Source organism: Cavia porcellus, unplaced genomic scaffold (genome assembly GCF_034190915.1).
Source record: "Cavia porcellus strain 051 isolate PalLab524CR breed Dunkin Hartley unplaced genomic scaffold, mCavPor4.1 scaffold_3, whole genome shotgun sequence".
NCBI lineage: Eukaryota > Metazoa > Chordata > Mammalia > Rodentia > Caviidae > Cavia > Cavia porcellus.
In genome coordinates this window covers 12,057,180-12,064,213 of record NW_026947486.1, presented here as the reverse complement: position 1 = coordinate 12,064,213, position 7,034 = coordinate 12,057,180, and the positions used below count along the sequence as shown (strand labels likewise).

The 7,034-nt window shown below is 41.7% G+C and overlaps 1 non-coding gene across 1 annotated transcript; it reads right to left on the bottom strand.

The window, feature by feature from the left end:
* Positions 1-5,351: 5,351 nt before the first annotated feature.
* On the bottom strand, positions 5,352-5,458 carry LOC111756722 (U6 spliceosomal RNA). The gene has a single exon (XR_002791136.1). It is a non-coding gene; the product is annotated as a U6 spliceosomal RNA (small nuclear RNA).
* Positions 5,459-7,034: the final 1,576 nt, after the last annotated feature.

Genomic DNA, 7,034 nt, shown 5'->3' with positions numbered 1-7,034 from the left:
GATAAAGATGCATTTATTTTATACAGTGGAGTACAACTCAGCCATATAGAAGGATGAGCTTGAGATATTTCTAGATAAATAAATCCACTTTGAGACCATACTCTTAAGTGAAATAAATCAGACATACATGTTTAAATACTGCATAGTTTCTTTGGTGTGAAAAACCAAATGTGTAAATAAGGAACAAAATATAACAGATAGTGGGAAACGGGAAGAAAATGTTCAAATGAGAAGAGGAAAGAGGAAGGTAGGAAGGAAAGAAGGGGCCAAAAAATGAAGGAAAAAATGGAAATAGTGGTTTCATAAATAAGGAAAGAAAGAGGGATTGAAAGGGGGGAGGGGAACGGGAACAAAAAAGAAGCAAGATACACCATGTACAGGTACAAGTTCTCTATGATGAACATGATCATTATGTATATGTAAAATCTACCAATAAAATTTTTAAAAGCACAAGCAAACAAAAAAAAAGAATAGAAAAGGAGCTATTAGAAAAGAAAAAGTGTGCTATAGGAAGGAAGAAAGAATAAGGAATGCTAGATATAATTAAATTTGTCATATATGTGTATGAAAATATTACAATGAAACTCATTGTATAATTAGAATGTTAAAGTAAGTGCTTTTTAAAAAATTATGTCCCTCTTGTGGGTGAAAATACGTTTGGTGAAAAGAAAAATTTGTTTTTTTCTGCATTTCCTTCTATGTACCACTATTAACTTGCCTATTTTCCTTCTTGTGAAATTGGGAATTACCTATAAAACATTGCTTTGGAAAGATGAGGCAGGAGGATCACAAGTTTGAGCCCAGGCTCAGCAATTTAATGACTTGACCCTGAGTTTGATCCCAAGTACCACCAAAAAAGGAATAATTAGCAATCATTTCTTCTATTTTTGATCTAACATATTTTCACATTTTCAACCGAAAATGCTTCAGCTAAGCTGGTAGTGGTGGTGCATATCTATAATCCCTGCACTAAGAAGGCTGAAACAAAAGTGTCACAAAGTCAGCCCCAGCCTGGACTGCACCTAAGATACTGTGTCAAAAAAAAAAAAAAAAAAAAAAAAAGAAGTTAAGCTAAAGCAGAAACTTCTGAATTTCGAAGTTTTATGGCCCATTTGATTTCTTAGGGTTTTTTAAAATGCTTTTCTTGTTTGATTTTTATTCCTTTAGCTAACCTTACAGTGTAACTTGCGAGCAGTAATATATTTACATATTTTTTCTTTTGTGGTGCTAGGGATGGCACCCAGGACCTCACATTTGCTAGAAAGGTGCCTCCCACTATTTACATCCCCAACTTTGATTAACAATTCACTATGGACCCCGAAATGTGCAATTTTTGTCTTATATAACTAAAGTGTCAAAGTGTGAACAAATTTATGTTCATTTTAAAGCCTATGAATGTCCACTCTTGGTTGAAGGGAAGGAGAGTGTTTTACCCCGTTGCTCAGCCAGAAAATAGCTTGACCCTGCCAAATCCTTTCTTCCCCACAGTAGAATCCTTTTCCCACCATTTCATTTTCTACTTTTATAAAATGGGATTGTTTCACTTCTTCCTAATTAAAGCCTGTGGAAGTACTTTTAAAGACGATCATAAGATGTATGATGGTAGAAAAGTGAAAACTATCATTACTGTATTTTTAATCATCATGTTAAGTCTCCACATAGACACACCCACCTCTCCATTCAAGCAGTCTTTTTGCAAAGGTGTATTTCACAGCAATGATGTCAGAATGAGAGATCTCTGCTTTTGTCCTGAAAGCTGTAAAGTTTCCAAATACTAAACTCCTGATGAGACTCTTAAAACATATTAAATAAGTGCGAATGTCCCAATCTGACTAAAAGCATGGACAGCGAATCCTTTTTTGTCTACATAGTAAACGGACATTTTAAAAGTGGTCATCAACCAGGCCTGGTGGCACGTGCCAGTAATCCCAGCACTGGTGGGGGGGGACGCCGAGGCACAAGGCTAGTTGAGAGTTCGAGACCAGCCTGGGCTACAAAATGCATTCAAAGCCAGCTCAAACCACATAGCGAGACCCTGTGTCAAAAAAAGTGGTCATCCTGGTATAGTACAGCATACACCTAAACTTGCAACACTTGGGAGACTGAGGCAGGCAGATGAGACTTCGAGGCTAGCTGGGCTACATAGCAAGATCCTGTCTGAAACAAAAAGTCGGCGTCCCAAAGGTACACTCTGCCAAAAAAAAACAAGGACAAGGTACTAAAATAAGTGCTGAAATTGCATGTTCAGAAAATGTCTGCAAAGACCCCCAGAGCCCTGCCGCTGCCGTAGGATCCCTCAGCAGGAAGCAGGGAGCTGCAAGAGTCCTGGCGCCTGGCATCTGTAGAGGGGCAATGAGCGACTCTTCAATCCTGAAAGGCCGAAGCCCTCTAGAAATACTGCCCAGGGCACTGACAATCCCAGCTTCAGTTACAGCCATGCAACTCTTTGAAGTTCTAATATATGAAATTCAAATTCTCTTGTGGTGGGAAACCCTGGATGTTTTTCCAGAATCCACGGAAATTTGTCTGGAGTAGTAAGACAGGACAGGAGAACCTTACATTTTTAGCTTGGTTCAGATTTCCAGCTAGCTCAGAATTTTCGGTCTCCCGTATTTCACGTCTGATTTTCTCTCCACAACTCTGTGTCACAGCTAACATGTAATAAAGCTCCCCTTCCTCAATTTCCCCGAAACAGCACTCACCAAGGCTGCTGGGAATTACAGCAGATGTTTACTGAGGATTTGGAGGCAACCAAATCCTCAGTGCCACCTCTCAGAAGAGCCTTGAGAAAAATTTAAAACAAAGCGGTGGATGGGCGGCTCCCGTCTCCCTCCAGCCCTCCAGCCCCTCCTTCTCCTCAGCCTCCTTTGTTCCTGTCCCTCGCTCGCTCCCGCTCCCGGGCAGCTCCTCCAATTGCCATCCTTTTATTATGCTGCGCGGTCCAGCTTTCCCTTTGTCTCGTCCTGGGCTCCGCCGCCCCGCTAATCTTGCTCTACCCACAATGGCTCCGTGAGTTTGCTTTCCTGACAAAGACAGCTCTCCCCCAAGATTCGTGCACGGATGCTTTGAGCGACAATTCTCGGGAAAACCGCCTCTGGTTTCAATCTGTAGCTCCCAAACTTTTGATTCTCAGGATTTATTAATTCTAGTAAAAATTAATTGAGGATCCCAACGAGCTTTTGTTATATTGGTTGATGGTTATATTTATCAATACAGACTGCAGTAGAAATTCATACTAAGAATTTTTAAGTGCATATTTATGTATTTAAAAATATTTACGGCTGTTGATGTGGCTGAGTGGCTAGCACTCTAAGACTCTGGGCTCCCGCCCCAGCACTACAAAACCAACAAATCATATGCCCATTATATACTAATATAAATATGTTTTTATGAAATATTTTCCAAAACAAAAAAATGAGAATGACATGGTTTTACATTTTTGCAAATATCTTCCTCATCTGACTTTGAAGATAACCTGATTCTGTTTCTCTCATCTGTTCAAGAGATAAATACCGTATAGCCACTTGAAGCCTAAGACTTGTTGAAAAAAAGATCAAAAAGGCACCAGGTCAAACAAACTTTTATAAATGTCATGCTAAAATGCCCACTCTGATGTGGCACGGTTAACACAGCTCTTTCAGGATCTGACTTCATCCCAACATTAAATTTCCAGACAATACAGGTCTGTAAACAGCAAGATGCAAATGAGATATCAGCATATTGTAACAAGAACAAAGGGCAAAATCTTGACAGGAAAAACAAAACCAGTAAATATTTTGAGAAACAATTGGTACAGGATGAATGTCAATATCTAACAACTATAGATGATAAGGGAGGGTCACAGAACAAAGAATATGTTAGATCTGAGAAGAGGGGGAAGAGGAAGAGGGGAAAGAAGGGAAAGAGGTCCGCGGAAGGAGTGGAGTGGACTGCCGTGAAAGTAGTGGGCGGCGGTGGCTGCAAAGATAAGAAATATAAAATATAAGTAACCTTTTATTTCGGGAATGCGAGGAGAGACACCCCCCCCCCGCCCTCCCCCGGCCCCGGGCGCAGCATCTCCACCCCGGGGCCGATGGTCTCTCTCTGGAACACACTCTCCCTTTCTCCTTCTCCTTCTCCTTCTCCTTCTCCTTCTCCTTCTCCTTCTCCTTCTCCTTCTCCTTCTCCTTCTCCTTCTCCTTCTTCTTCTTCTTCTTCTTCTTCAACACGTGGAGTGAGGCCCATAAGTAACCTCTGTCTGGGGTGGACCCCAAGGGGCATTAGGGATGCACAGGTGTTTTACTGGCACACATTTGGCGCCAGGGACAGGTTCTCAGGGATGGGGGTATAGGGTTACAGGCAAATCTATAGGGGCGGGGGAGGCAGGAGCCCCCTAACTTGGCTGAGGCTTTTCCTGGTTAAAGTGTCCGGTCTGGGCCAGCAACTCTTTCAGAATAAAGCGTCAAAAACTAGAGATTAAACTTTTAATCTCTATGCACAGGGTTGAGGGTATACCTCAGTGGTAGAGCACTTGTTGAGCATACCTGTGGCTGGCAGTTTAATCTCCAGCCCTAAAAGAAAAGAAAAAAAACCTCCAAGCAAGAATTTAAAGTAAAAAAAAAAAATTAAAGTATCCAGCCAAGCATGGTGGCACATGGCTATAATACCAGCTACTCAGGAGGCTGACAAGGCTAGCCAGAGGATGGAGATTAGGGCTAGGGCAAAATCCATCAAAGAACTAGTGTAATCTGTCAAAGTCATAAGATCCAGGGCACATGTGCAGAACACAGAATCCAAAATCACTCTGCAGTTCCTTGAATACTATACATGGAACCAATCAAAAAAATGCTACCTTGAAAATTTTTATTAGTACATGTTTATAGTTCATGCAGTTTACAATCTTCTTGGGAAGTGGTTAGGTGTACATACCTCAGTTTGTTTCTTTTTTAATCCCCTTTCCTCCCCCTTCCTCTCTCCTCCTCCAATTCCCCTATTCCATTTTTCATTCTTGTTGATATTATTAATCTTGTCATGACATACAATGTTTACATTAATTGGGGTTATTAGGCTCCTGTACATGACATATTTTATTCATGACATATTTCCCCTTCCCCTCACCCTTCCCCCTCTTGCCCTTGTAGCACGTCCCTGTTGCAAGATATCCATCTCCTAATCCCCTCCTATCCATCCTTTATTATTCACCATAGGGTATTTAAATTTGTGTGTCCGGTTTATTTCACTCAACATTGTATTTTCCAGATGCATGTATTTTCCTACCAATGTCTCAAATCTGTCGTTCTTTATAGCAAAATAGTATTCCATTATATAGAGATACCTCATTTTCTTTATCCAATCATCTGTTGATTGGTGTAAAAAATATGGAGTCCTTCACGAATCTGCCTGCTATCCTTGTGCAGGCGCCATGTTAACATTCTCTGTATTGTTCCAATTTTGGTGCATGTGCTGCAGAAGGGAGCATGAAAATTGCTATTTTTAGTTCTTCATTTACATCTGTTGTGAAACCAAGCAAGCCCCTCGATAGGATACTTTAAATCAGTGTGACTGTTCACTGGCCCGCTGTGCTCTGCAGAACATACTTCCTTTCCGCCTTCAGTAGATGTTTGTCCCTGTTACCCAGTTCTGGGGTTGTGGGGTTTCCTTCTTTCCAGAAACAGTTTCTAGGTTTTTCTTGACTTGGGCAAAGGACTGGACACAACAAGCCCAAGAGGTAGCGAGGTTTTACATTTATTAAAGATAGAACAGGAACGTGTTCTGCAAAGCAAGTTTGGGTCAAGGGAAAGGAAAAGTAGACTGTGCAGCGTGAGAGAATACTGAGGAAGAGTGAACTTAAGCAGCCTGGAACTCAGTGCCAGCGTCCTTTTGTACTTCCTCCTCCTCCTCCTCCTCCTCCTCCTCCTGCTCGGGCTGCAGTCAGGTCTAGGCGGTCCTGTGGGAGATTTGCTCCAGTGCTCGAAAGATGAAGGGAAGCCAGCACTCTGGTTGGTTCCACATGCAGGGCTTTGGGAGCTGTTCTGCACACATCCTGGGACTTTGTGATTAACAGATCAAGGCCACTGCCTCATCTCCACCACCTTTTCTGTGTGTCTTATCCAGGTCTTTTTCAGGACCTGGATAAAATTTCCCTGGGATCTAAAAGCCACTAACAAGCCCAGTGAGATCCAATCTCAAAATAGAAGAGTTTTTACAAAGACTGGGAGCCAGGTGTCGTTGTACATGCCCGTAATCCCAACACATTTGGGAGGCTGAGACAGGCCATCCTGGGCTACATAATGAGTTCCAGGCCAGCCTGAGCTACAAAGTGAGACCCTGTCTCAAAAATCCCAGAAGGGGAGTTGGGGTGAGGATGTAGCTCAGTGGTAGAGTGCTGGTAGGTCCATTTCCAAGAAACACCAAAAGAATAAATGAAGGAAGGAAGGGAGGGAAGGAGGGAGAAAGGGAAAGAAAAAAGAAAAAGTTAATTAATTAAAGCATTCTAGGTTAATAGTAGAGGCAAATACCAGAGCACACCAAAAACTAAGCCTAATTGATCAAAAATTTTAGAAAAATACATTGATTAAAATTCTCACTTAGCCAATAGGAAACAAGGATGTAAGGGTGATCTGGCTGTGATATCTGTCGCCCATTGATCCCCAGGACTGATATTGCTCATCTGGCTGGCTGATATGATGTCTCTTTCCTCCTTCATCACTCCATGTGTGTCCCCCGCAGAGCTACACCACATTCCCTGATCAGAGAGGGCCATTCTACAGTTCAGGCTATATGAGCAACTGTGCCCCCCTGCTGGAACTTCCAAATAAGCTCTCAAGGTTCAAAAAGGAAGCAAAAGGCTTAAAATCCCCTACATAAACTCTGTGAATTGAAAGAGAGAAAACAAATTAAAAATAAAACTTAAAAGGAAAGAGTACAGTAAAATTTCATCGATGAAAGCATTAAATATCAACAAGCTGTACTCTCCTATCAAAAGGAGGCAGCTTACTGACTGTTAAAAGCACAAAATCTAACAATTTGTTGCCCACAAGAGGTACACAAACCAA